General features: G+C 44.0%; 2 long non-coding RNA genes across 4 annotated transcripts in view; one reads left to right on the top strand and one right to left on the bottom strand.

The window, feature by feature from the left end:
- Positions 1-10,736, top strand: part of LOC148654054 (uncharacterized) — a 55,785-nt gene extending 45,049 nt beyond the window's left edge. For all 3 annotated transcript variants that reach the window (XR_015924927.1, XR_015924926.1, XR_015924928.1), the window contains one exon: positions 9,829-10,736. This is a non-coding gene — a long non-coding RNA (uncharacterized LOC148654054). The remainder of the gene's footprint in view (positions 1-9,828) is intronic.
- A 914-nt stretch (positions 10,737-11,650) lies between these two features.
- The window catches only part of LOC148654051 (uncharacterized), a 77,067-nt gene continuing 75,976 nt past the window's right edge, over positions 11,651-12,741 (bottom strand). The window contains exon 3 of the long non-coding RNA XR_015924929.1: positions 11,651-11,788. This is a non-coding gene — a long non-coding RNA (uncharacterized LOC148654051). The remainder of the gene's footprint in view (positions 11,789-12,741) is intronic.

Genomic DNA, 12,741 nt, shown 5'->3' with positions numbered 1-12,741 from the left:
AATGCTGGCTGATGTGGGAAAAGAGAACGTCACTCGTTCTGCAGTCCACAAGGATAAATACTTCAGCATAAGAACAGTGTTCCATCCTCCGGGGTGCTGTAATGCATTGGAAATAGCAGTTTTAATATTTTATGCTCAGTTTCTTAAAATAGCCTTGCCTTATTCTATGATGATGAAAAAGACCGCCGTTTGTGTTCAAACTGACAGAAGAGCACAAGTAATTGCCATTCTAGTTTTGAAGTGTAGTATTTGAAAGGCGCTCAAGACTTCAGTTTAACGCGGTTTCTAAGAACACCATCCTGCTTTAACAACTCCCCACATAGCCACGTAGTGGAAAAGGTTACATTCCTGTTAATACGTCCTCCGACCTACCTCATCAGGGTCTGAATGAGATTTCGGGGCGCCTGGTTCCCCTCTCGAGAGAGAGCCGACAGGCCTTGGTGCGAGGCGTGTTGGAGGAGCTGTAGAGCCTCACCATCTCCGAGAAGACAAGCTCCCAGGGAACACGCCCCAGAGACAGAGGGCTCGTCCGTCGGTATATCCTGTAACTGTCCGAAGAGATGACCAACGGCGGCATGATGCAGACAGGGGTACGGGCATCGTCATGCCCACACCACTCCGGCCCGCCTTCCAAGCGCGAGGCCCTGTTCGGGCTTTTGAGAGGGTTATACTGCACTTTGACCTTCACCCGAGGGAGAAGTGTAGCCCTAGGGTGGCGCCCTGGCGCTCTGTAACAGTTCGAACGTACCTGTCAGGTATTTCACCATCGGACATGCAGCACTGACCACAGCAGCTGCCCGTTCCTCGGGCGTGACCCCCATCAGGGTGGGCACACAGGCAGACCGGGCGGGCGAGCCTGGTGACTCTCCGGCGACACGACTGGGAGCACAACTGCGTGGCGTACCGTCGGAAACCAAGCGCACGTACCTCATGAAATAGTTCAGGTGGCGGGCTGCGTCAGCAGGCGCAGGCTGCGAAGGAACAAGTAACAGGTCTACTCCCTGCTGGAAAGAGAAGAGAGAAAACACAGCGTTTCGGCCGTGGAGCCTTCTTCGGGTGTGAGTACATGACATACTGATAAGGACCCTGTAAAACGAGGAGATGAGGGATTTGACCTGAGCTGCTGCTCTTGAGTTCTTATGTCGTTCTGTCACGACCCTTTAAGACGCAAGACGTTCCTGCCATCATGCGGAATGATGCTTGTGGAGAGCGGCCTACATTTTTTCCCAACACTTTGATTTCCCGCAGGATCTCAAGGGAACAATTTCCTAAACAGGTAATAAAGCACAATCTGCTTTCACACCTGCGCATTTCCCCAAAGCGTCTATAATCCCCGCTTACTGTCAAACGGTTCATTTTAACCGATTCTCGGGCTGAGCTTTAATAAGACAGAGTAGGCACGCTGCACGAAAAAGCGCGCTGTCCTTCTGTGGTAGCATCTGCCATCTTACATTAGGAAAGTAAATTTCGTTGTAATTACCCAGCATCTGTAGTATGTTCACCACATAACGGCTTTAATGGGTTAACCAGTTCTTCCAATGCAGGGTCAGGGGGGAACCGGAGCCTATCCCAGCAAGCAACGGGCACAAGGCAGGCTACACCCTGGACAGAACACCAGTCCATCACAGGGCAAAATCTATGAGATATACGTGTAAACATCAGATCCAACTCAGAAAATTACTCCAGACTCATTCAAAATCATGAAATTATGTTTTTTAAAGCTAAATTAAAGACCTCTAATATTAATATGGGGATAATAATAAACTTTTATTTTCCATAGTGCCTTTAAAAGTAGCTTCTCAGAGTGCTTTGCAGTGAGGGATAACAGAATCAGGACAATTAAAAACACGGTTTAGAATATGGCAGTAGATGCAAAGGGACAAACGGAGACATACATTAAATAGCCCTTCTGAAGAAGAAAGTGTTGAGCTGCCTTTGAACGCGGTCAGCGAAAGTGTCTCGGGACAGTATTTATTTGTTCCTCATTGTAATTACTTAACAGAAGTTCGAATACTGACAAGGAACATATCATAAACTCAGGCGATTAACAGAACATTATCAAGGGTGTTCTTGCAATAAAGCCTATAGTTATAGATGTAACTGTAGCAGATGATTGTTTTTGTTTTGAACAATTTACAAGCCTGGTCACTGGTGTCACGAGTTCAGTCCTCTAGCAGCATAACGACAGCTGAAGTCAGTGCCCCAGGGCGACTGTAAAGCGCCTCGGTTAGTGAGACAGTCAAGGACCCGCAGTTTATCACTCAGTGAACGTGGTTGAAAAAGAGAGAAGTATCACTCGGAAGAACAGATTCTTAACTGAAGGTCCGAAAGACCTCAATGATGCAATCTTTTTACCTGCATCTGGGGCCTATGCGTTTGAGAGTGTTTAGGAAGGTAATGAACAAAGCCCTTTTTAAATAAAAAAGTGGTTTAGTATGTTTGCTTAAAATACTGTATGAATATCACATCACCCATTATTATTAAATATCCCCACCTGATTTTTTGTGCATTTCTTGTCTCAGATAGACGTAAACAAGGTTCCTTGTCTTACAACATCCAACATACGTCTGCGTGCTGCAAACGTCATCTCCATTCTGGACATTTCACTTTAATTAAAAGTAGGTTTAACACTCTGCTGGGTAGAATACCTGCCGCCCTCGCATTACCAAGCTTGTCCTCTTGCTCAGGCGACTGTCCCAAGAAATCCTTAACATTTCCCTGGACCATGAGTCTCCCGTATTCGTCTTTGATCCATGACACTACGTGTATCGCCCCTCAAACACATGCTCCTCTCTTCCAGAACTGTGGGCTATTCGCCTACCCACGTGCCCTTGCGAGCTCATTTATTAGCATACGTACGCCTCGATTACCATACAAAGTTAATTCCTGCATTGTACTGGCTATTCACAGCCGAAACACCTACTAAACGGCTCCTGGCGACGCTGTTTTAACAAGCCTACTTGTCTTTACTGTCTGAATAAAGAGCAAACCCCAAGCACATCTTAAATATAGGCAAGGCCTGTTGCAGCAAGCGTAGCGAGAGTTTTACATAGCATCCAAATCCAGCGAAGTGTTTAGGTAATGGCCTTGCTGTTCAGTTGTTTGGAAGTCAGTGGTTTCAGCCCTAGTGTCCAGTGGTCATTGGAAACAAACTAATGATCAAACCAGCGTCACAAACTCCGTCACTGGGAAGCGGGGTTAAAGCCCATGTTGTTTAAATTTACTCAAGACGTGCGTCTTTTCCTCCTAAAACGTTAGTGCTGTCTGGAAGTACGAGGATAAGCGAGTGTTATATAAGCCTATATTGTGGTGCTTTAAGTTTTGTCTAGTATTAACCATCACAGCCATTTACAGAATCAGTCGCTCACTCTTGTAGTGCTGTTTTGATGTGTATGTATATACTTTGTGTTATTGTTATTATAACTGGTGGTGTCTGTCCTGTCTGATAAACAGCTGCCTTGCGGATTGATTCTGTTGTGAGGTTTCCAACAGCAGTTCCTAGTTTCATTCCCACAGCATATTCTGCGGGATAAAGGCACATCTAATTTATTGCAAAAAGTGGGTGAACGTTGAATATTCTTAAGCATCTCAATTCTTGTTGGTCCCGGTGACACGGCGCTCGCTAGTCCTAGCCTATTGCTTTAAATCTAACGGTATTAAAAAGCGTTAAGAGCGCCGGACAAAGGCCGGAGTGTTGACGTCACGGGGCAGGAGTCACCTGCCGTGTGTTCGGCGTCTCCAAGTAAAGACTTTTCGACAAAAAAGTTTGGATCGACAATGGGAGAGGACAGGGCGTGAAACTAGTATCATCATCAGTTTTGAATGAAAGAAAGAAAACATATCTTCAACAAAAAGGGAGGCTCTTTCCATTTCAGCTGCGTTGTTAGGACAACGAGAAACATCCCTCAGATGATTAGTTCCACTTCAAAAGAATTTACTTTCAGCGGTGAAAACGTCCCCCTTTTGTATCCAAACACAGGGTTTTCACCACAAAAAAAAGAAGAATCGTATGTTTAGTCCGTCTGTTTATTTTTTCTCCATTCACGGCACAATTGTATTAAATAAATAGAGGGCCCCGACAAAGCGCTGGCTGCCGACTATAAACTCGTCAAAAGCCCGACTAGTAATAAAAAAAAAGTAACAGAGTGGCCTGAACCGAGTTTATGACTCGAGTCTTCAAGTCTAGGTAAACAACCGCCGCCGTCAATAGCCCAAACACATTAAACAGGCTGCCAGTGAATCAACGATAAAGGCTGTAGGATCTCCATTTGTAGAAACCGTCTCTCCCTCTTTCAACACCCAACACCCGGAACATCAAACACTCGGGTGCGGAATTCAGTGAAACGAAAGGGACCAGTACTCTGCTCGCCACGATCACGTCTCTTCACAGGCCCGGACTGCGCCTCGCCCGCTCGGTGCAATTTTGTTTCCCGCTTTTTAGCGTTTTCGTCTGCAAGAGACGCGCAGATTCGCTTTACGGCTTCGCGTTGGCGGCGGTCATTTTCAACTTGCAAATATTTATTTGCGTCAAGGATGTAGTGAGGACATCGCTGCACTACAGGGTTAAAAAATAAATAAATACTGGCCCAGGCGGTCGACAGATTTTTAACTTCTCGTGGCTTCTTGTGATTTGTCTTAGTTTTAAAACTCCGGGCTCCCCCAGAAAAAAAAAAAAAGTGCATGAGGTAAAGATAATGTAAACTCGCAAGGGCGCTACTGAAAAGTTGTAAAGTGCTAAAAAAAAAAAAAGGTAATGCTGACTTGCTTGGGATCACACAGAGCATTGACACTGCCAAATCACAACCTGTGCAGAGCGGAAGATAAAACGACATCTAGGCTCTTGAATTAAAAATCTGACAACCCTCCCTTTAACAAGGGAGTTTGTTCGATGTCATTTTTGTGCTGGTGTTGAGGGGTACCTTCTCTAAAGTGGGGGTGTGAGAGCTGCTCTGTACAGGAAGGGTAGCCTTTACCAATTCATTCCTCATGTCTTCCCCATTCTGTTCTTTAACAGGTATGAACTACCTCAAGGAGAAAACATTTGAATGCGAATTATTGTTCACGGTTTTGTTTTTCTTTTTTTTTTTCCTCTGTGGCCGAAACATCAGAGAAACCCTTCGCTATACCGACGGACCAGTTTTCTGACTGTACACTGGCTTGGGTTGATGTTAAAGGCAGTCTGTGTCCTTGCAGTTTCTGTAGGCACACAACTGTATGTGCTGAAGGACACGCATGAAGTACCTTACACACCTCTGGGAAGTCCCTCTTTTCCTTTGGGAGGGACAAAGTAAAGGAAAAACTGTCCTGACCGACTGTTTGCTATTCTGCGTCTGAACTGTGGAGAGATTGGGTGACCACATTTCCCCTAAAGGTGGAATCAAAATAACAAATTTGTAACAACCTGTGTCACAAGCTGAAAAAGAAAGGGATAAAAAGTAAGAAGTGTAATTTACTGTGCTAATAATCAAACTGTGATACTAATGTGAGAACAACCCTTTAATCAGCTGGCATGTTGTTGAGGTGTGCCAAGCCAGGCATCGTATACAGTATGTGACTAAGCGCTCGTGGGCCAGACTCACTCGCAATATCAGGTATGATCAACACCACTTATGTCACACTTATGAAATTATTCTGTTCAACAGAAAGAGCTGAGCGGATCAGGGCTGTGTGTTCAATTTGAGACAGGAGAAAACACTCCTACACAGTGCAGTAGAGGGTACACCACTGCAGATATCACTCTGCTACAAGGGTGCCACACTACTGAATCGGGAGAGTGGAAATGGCAGGAGTTTGGCACTGGCATACTGGCACCCAGTGGACTTTAGGCTCTCACATGCGAACTGACACATGCACGATGAAATATCAGCAACGCCGGGGACTGGCGAACAGAATCGTTTGGCCAATGAGTGAAGTTGAGCTGCTGTAAGCACCTTTTACATGACTTGAGGCTTCAGGTTGTGTGGCACAGTGTGATGTAAGATCCTTTCACCTAAGGGTGGCCTGCAGCACAAGACTGAAGGGGAGCCTGGGACCCACAAGTCCCAGGTTTGTGCCAGGTAATTGATGGTTCAGTCAACTCATCGGCAATGAAACCTAAAAGCTTGTTCCACAACACGTTGTAGAAGGAAGGGTGTCCTGTTTAAAAGTGGCAACAGGAGGCGCATCTATATCCAATGAGTGTGAGAGTCGGGGACAAGACACCCTGCAGTGTTGTTGCATCACTTCTTCCAAGACACTGCTGGATGAGATCCTCAGATCAATTTCCAGTGAAAAAGCACAGGAACTAAAATGTTCCTAATACAGTCCACGTCTGTGCAAACTCCCTCATGTTCTTCTGATTAAACCAACGAGTAACAAGAATCAGGGCATTTTGTAAGGAAATGAGTGTGCATTACTTAATTCAGCTCCATCTTTGCCTCTGATTTTATTTTGACCACAGAAAAACGCTGTAAAAAATATGTAAATAACAACAAAAAAATGATAATGTGCCAAACCTGAAATGTCAGAGGAATTATTATGTTAAAGGTGAAATCATTATTTGGGAAAGTAGAGTACACAATTTGTATAGATAACATGTTAGGCTTTCTCTAATTTCTTAAATTTTCTTTGCAGTAAAATTAGAAACTGATATAATTTCATACATAACGTCCATTTAATTTGATTAATATAGCACAGAAATAACCTTGATTTGTTGAATAAACACATTAACATTGCTTATATTACAGCACTTTAGAAAGCAAAGGAAAAAAATGCATATTGCGATTTTTTTTTTGCTTTTTACTGAATCCAAGTTCTAATAGCATTTACCTTGTGAGACCCACAAACAGAATAAATATGGTTATTTTAATATAATGGTTTATTGAAACGCAGACCCAGACTTTTTATTCTTCCCTTTTCTTTAGATTGAGTAGGAAATCTAAATCTTATAGATCTGCAATTTATAATCTGCCGATGAAAGACTGAATTTTGAATGAGGCGATTTTTTTTTGTTTGTTTTGATAGCTGATCGTACGAGTTGTGCTTTTCCATCAGGGCGCAAGACAGCCCGTGTGAACGCCCAGCTTGTGCTCTGCCTCCTTGCAGCCTGTGCTCCTCGGGTCTCAGCGGCTCAGCAGAGATGGGCCGGGCGGCTCCTGCGATGGGAGACCAGCTCGCTGCTCTACGTGGGGCTGGTGAAGCAGCAGCCACCTCTCCTCCTGCTGAAGCAGACTTTCCGCCCCAGCGCCTCGGTATTGTGACCGGGGACGCGGTGCCGCCGGTGGTGTCCGCCCTGCTCGGCCGTTAACGAGCTCACGGAGGAGTCTGCAAAAGTGAAGGCGTTAACCCTGGTGCCCTGGGCAAATTCCGCTCTGGGTTTGTACAATCTGGCCCCCTAAAGTTCCCACAAAATTAAACTGGCGAAGCAGCTCTCTCCCTACTCTATCCGATTGGCTTTGTAGAGGGGCGTGGGGACACACTGGCTCCCACGTTTTCCCCGTCAGGGGCGGAAGGACGTGGGTCTGGTGCTTTATGTGAAGTGCTTTAGGATTCTTTGGGATGAAAAGTGTTGATATAAATGCAATGGATCCCGAATTTTTACCATTGATTTGTATGAGTAATTAAGCGGTTCACCCATTTTAACTTAAGGGTTACGATAATTCTTACACTAACGTACCGACTGAGAAAACACAGCATCTCAGTACAGGTGATGGCTCATTAGGGGAGCACTGGGACATTTAATGGGTGTTATTTTTCAGCAACAAAGGCTGTGCCACAAATGTGTCTGCTTACACACATTTAATGATCTTAATTCAAGGAAGCCCAATATTGTGCTGCATAAGGAATTCCTCGACATTTCCTGTTCTGTACCTTTCGTCGTCTTCCCGAAAATCTTTCTACTCCACTATACATATACAGTTAACTCACAACTTCCAAATAAAAGGCTTCGTCAGTGTGGAAAACTAAAATGATCTATTCCCCTGAAAGATGCGCACAGAAATTAGATGCTAATACTATGGCTACTGAACATTACTGTAAAAAGAGGCTACAACTCAAATACAACTAGCAAGAGAATATCAGCCCCTCTTGTTTGGCTTGGTTTATAGAAGGGCTAAGCTGTCTTCTTGTACTTCAAATGTATGATAAAATACACGAGTCAATGGGAATTAAAAAAAGAAAAAACAACATGCAGTGCAGAGACGAGATCTGAGAAAACAGCTGTTATTAGCACATTTATTTGAGAATTACAAGTATTAATTACCACAGAGGAATTCCTTAATTGCTTTCAATATAAAATAATCACTTTTACAGAAATAAATCCAATATGTGGCTTAGAATTAAATACCGCTGATTTGACTACTAAACGATAATTGAATCTTCAACTAGAACATTAGATTCTATTCCAGGACTGTTGACTTAGTCAGATGAGTAATGATACTCTCGCAGTCATAAAGACTTCACAGGAAAATGACATAGTTCCAGCCTCTTTCCCAGAGTATTTCCTAGATTGAGCCCCTCCTTGAAAAACTCAACTTAATTCTGACCTGAGTACCTTTAGGTCAGTTTCTAATCTTTCTTTTCTAGCAAATATCCTTAAAAAGGCCATGTTTATCCAGCTGCTGTAAATGCCAATCGGTTCTGAATAATAACAGTATCTTCAAAAAAGATTCAATCTGTATTTTGCACCAGCATAGAAACTGCCCTGGCGAGAGTAACAGATTTATCAATGTGTGCAGATTCAGGTGCTATTCCTGTTGTGGTTCTTCTGGAATCCAGTAATGTATCCATGTAGTTCAAGTAGGCAGCTGCGTCAGCATGCGTAAGCTACAAAGGAACAAGTAAAGGTTTATTCCATGCTGAGAAGAGAAGTATCCATGTATACTGGTTAAAATATTTTTTTCTATTAGCAACTGAAATTTCTTAACACTGTTCAAAAGAGAGTGGAACCTAATCATATCAGTATCACTTCCGCTACATGTCATTTATTGTGTTGAGCAGTAGATTTAAAATAGAAATATTCTGGTATCTTTATTTCATGACAGTGAGGTTCTCTACCTTTAAGCCCTTAGGCTGACTGACAGCCCCTGTGCCTTTGTATTTCTGGGTGTGTCTGAAAGACAAAGTGAGATCAACAGAATCTGTATGAATAGTAGTCACCTTTTTTTTCCCAGAGTATAATGTAGCCCAAATAAAAGTGGGCAGAGATTGGAGGTAGTGGGGTGTCGGAATCCCCAGGCTCGGTCACAGTTTCTTTCAAAGCCGGGTCTCGGTATCCTGAACTTTTTTTTTTAATCCCGTTTAAAACTGCAAGCAAAGGAAAAAACAATATAATATGAGCCAAGTATCTCCATTAAAAATATTTCACAATGAAACTAGAATGTTACCCTGTCGCCATACAATTGAACTACCCCCAAAATTATAGAAAGGCCCAGATCTTTCCTGGACACCCTCGTACACAAGAGCAATCGCACCCCAACTGGTGGAGAGGAAGTACCTGGGGTGGCTGTGCTTCGAACAAGCCAAAGCTACCCAGGCACTGGAGACTCATCCACTGAATATAGTGTAATTGAATTAAATGATATATAATCCCCTGAAATGAAAGTGGTGGGGTAGAAGGTCTAATGGACACTTAGCAGGGATGGCAAGTCCTAGGAAGGCATCTTTCCTATAGGATCAGTCGGGTCATCCCATCTCACGAGCCAGTAATATAATGTTTAATTAGGGAGGGCTCACCGACAGTATCGGCCGATTTGTCCCCTCGGTCCCGGAAGGAGGTGGTGTCAGCCCATCCCGACCACACCAGCATGCAGGCCCAGGAGGCACACGTGTGACGCTCTTCTGTTCTTTCAGCTCCCGTCAACTTTCTGTGCTGCCGGGGTGGCGAGGCTTCCAGGTGGAGCTGGGCAGGGTCCTCCAGCGCTCCACTGATGTGCAGAGCGGGAATAATATCATCTTCGGCCCCCGGGAGAGCTGGGGGCACTCGGCTGACTGAGGGGCATGGTGTCCGTCAGGGTTTCCTCCAGGAGCCCTGCGGCGGGTCAGGCGCCTGCGTGCCGCTGTGCAGTGTCTCCAGCGATTCTGTCTCACGCGGGAAGAGATTTTATTGTGGCCACTCAAGACTTACAACAGGCAGGGAAGTATTGGAGAAATATACCCGCATGTCTGGGATTTGTTGACAAGCAGCAGTTGACACCTGAAGAAGGCTCAGCGGCCGAAACGTTGTGTTCTCTTTCTTCTTTTTTTTCAGCATGGAATGAACCTACTTGTTCCTCTCCAGCGATGGCGTCCGATCCTGTCCGCGGCGCGGGAGGCCACCAGCGCGCGTTTCAGAGGCTTTGCATGGCCTTCATCTCTGCCGTGCTGTTTAACGAATGATGTCCCCAAATTGAGGATGTACCAGGAAAACAGACCCCATGATGCACAGTGGTGTAACAGACACAGGAGGGGCTCTGTTGGGACATTTCCAAACGCTCCTACCTGCTGACACTTGTCAGGACACTGCTCCCCTCCTGAGCTGTAATGGGACAACTTGGTCAAATATATTACCCGTTACATATTTCAGCACCTTTGCTGCACTGACATGTTTTAAAAGAAAAAGGTAATGAAGCATCAAAAGAGGAAAAACATTATATCTAAAAATATGCTAAAAAGAATGAGAAGTCATTCATTACAATAAAAAAGAATACAGAATTAAGGTATTTGTGCTCAGTTTGTATAAAAATCAGCATTAAAGAAAAATGATTAGACGAAACATCAAACCTGAAATCTTTACTTAGTAAAGAGCAGTTTTTTCCTGCTACTTTGCTGTTTCTACTTCATACTGAAGCTACAGTGTACTTATATGTGTCAAGCTAAAGGATTTTACTTTTCAGATTTGCTCCATTACATTTCATCTGCAATTACCCTTTCTGCGGGTTTAAACAGAGATCCCTCACAAGTAATTACATAATTCTGTCACTTACATAACACTAAAAATGTCATACATGACATGCAAAACACACATAATACTGTTGTATGTTAATTCACAGTAGACTTGTAGAGAGAAGGGATTGATGGTTTAATTATTCCAGCTATATCTTAATCTAATACTACAGCAAAGGAACTAATTTAGAAGCATATATGTACATAATGCATCTATATATTGTATATCCAGTTTGTTCTTTATGTAATATCTCCTTAAATATGAAAAATGTTTTGTTACATAAGTGGAATTACAAACCGTTACTTTGAAATTCTTTCTATTTTTAAGACACGATAAGAGTTAGAGATAGTGGAAACGTAATATCTAAAATATGAAACATCCGGATGTCACTGAGACAATCAAAAGTTATTACACATGAGAGGTGACGGGGGATGAGCTGCAAGATGCGCAAGGTCTCTTGGCGAAGAACGCAAGACTCTTTGATGGGGCTCAGATATGAAACCAACTTGTTTATTTCAGGACAGAAACATTTTTTTCAGCATTTAGATGGATTTAACACTTTGTGCTTAGCAGGAGAGAGAGGTCCAGCCGCCCAGCAGATATTTAAGAATGAACAGAACATCTGCCCTCACCCCTCCCCCCAGCTCTCACCTCCTTTGCTGGGGGGGGGGTCCTAATGGGCACCTGTAACCATGGTAACAGAAGAGGGGGACCCCGAACCAAATCTGCTGCTTGTCAACAAATCCCAGACATGCGGGTATATTTCTCCAATATTTCCCTGCCTGTTGTAAGTCTTGAGTAGCCACAATAAAATCTCTTCCCACGTGAGACAGTGTTGAGGAACACATTTTGGGGTGGAGTTCTTTTCCCTCTCCTCCAGGATGAAACCTGTATGGTGAACAGTCAACAGAATAGACAGCATCCTAAAAGAACCTTTGCTAAGGTGCATAGCTGTAACACTTTCTGCTTCTGTTCTAAAGGAGTCTGATCACCTTGGGGTGAAAGCAATGCCCGATTGGCTTCTTAATATGGAGAAATTGTGACTATATTTGCATTACTAGTTGTCTTTTCAAAGGAACAGGTAAAGGATCGTTCTATGCTGAAAGGTGAAGAAAAGAAGCACTACTGTAGGTGTTTACTTTGGGGCTTTCTTCAGGTATGATGAAGACACCTGAAGGAGGCTCCACAGTCTAAATGCAGTGCTTCTTTTCTTTACCTTTCAGCAGAGATTGAACCTGTACCCATTCCTCTGCAGGCCACGCAATGCTGACACAGCTCCCTGCCCGATTGTCTAGCTGTGGTTTATATCCCACTTAGATACGCCTGCCTATCTGGAGGTGGAGCTGTGGAGAACCACACTAAGGTGGCCTTACACTGCGACCCACTGAGGTGGCATTGCGCTCTCCTGCTGCATCTTGTTCTAATCCTCACGGCAGCCTTCCCTTGAGTTAAACTGGTGCGAGTGAGTAATGGAGTGGCCTGTCACTCTGCCACACAATGAAGGTCACCACCGAACAAAGATAGATTTGTCTTCCAACCAACGTCATGGTTTAAAGCTAAACCTAATAGTTGTTAGACCGCTTATCCAAACTGTAATTGAAATGCCCGGGGGAATTCACTGGGACCGGAGCCCCATCCATCACTGCACTGCTTAGGCCTGGGGTGGTGTAATGCTGAGAGGTTAATAGCCAGATTATCGCTGACACTCCTGTTTATTGTTTTCACAGCCACAGCCCTGTGTGGCTATATAAGCATACAGTACACACAATCAACAGAACCACTGCATTGGAACAAATCACTGCTTACTCAGGAGGAATTTCTTTTCTCCCTTTTATTCTGCA

The sequence above is a fragment of the Lepisosteus platostomus genome, chromosome 10, assembly GCF_059453375.1.
Source record: "Lepisosteus platostomus isolate fLepPlt1 chromosome 10, fLepPlt1.hap1, whole genome shotgun sequence".
Taxonomy (NCBI): Eukaryota; Metazoa; Chordata; class Actinopteri; order Semionotiformes; family Lepisosteidae; genus Lepisosteus; species Lepisosteus platostomus.
This window is presented reverse-complemented; position numbering and strand designations above follow the sequence as displayed.